The sequence below is a fragment of the Condylura cristata genome, unplaced genomic scaffold (assembly GCF_000260355.1).
Source record: "Condylura cristata isolate star-nosed mole 26May11 unplaced genomic scaffold, ConCri1.0 scaffold00006, whole genome shotgun sequence".
In the NCBI taxonomy this organism is placed as follows: Eukaryota; Metazoa; Chordata; class Mammalia; order Eulipotyphla; family Talpidae; genus Condylura; species Condylura cristata.
In genome coordinates this window covers 2,594,610-2,594,912 of record NW_004567107.1, presented here as the reverse complement: position 1 = coordinate 2,594,912, position 303 = coordinate 2,594,610, and positions in this window count along the sequence as shown.

Genomic DNA, 303 nt, shown 5'->3' with positions numbered 1-303 from the left:
GCCCGCCTCCCCCGGGCAGCCCTCTCCCCCTCCCCCTCCCCCTCTCTGCAGCTGCTGGGCGGGGGGCGGGGGGCGGGGGGGCGCGCCTCTCCGGCGTGAACGACACTTCCTCCCGGGCTAGCCCCGGGAATTCTGGGTAGTGTAGTTCGGCCCCTGTCTCGGGTCCAGGTGGGCTGTTCCCTGCCCTTCGCAGCGCTGGCTTCCGGGGCTCGCGCAGAAGGGTGGCGCCCCGCAACTCCTGGCCCGGTGGAAACTATGGAGGGCTTGGGGAAGGCGCCAGGACTGGGAAGGTCGGGGGTCCCG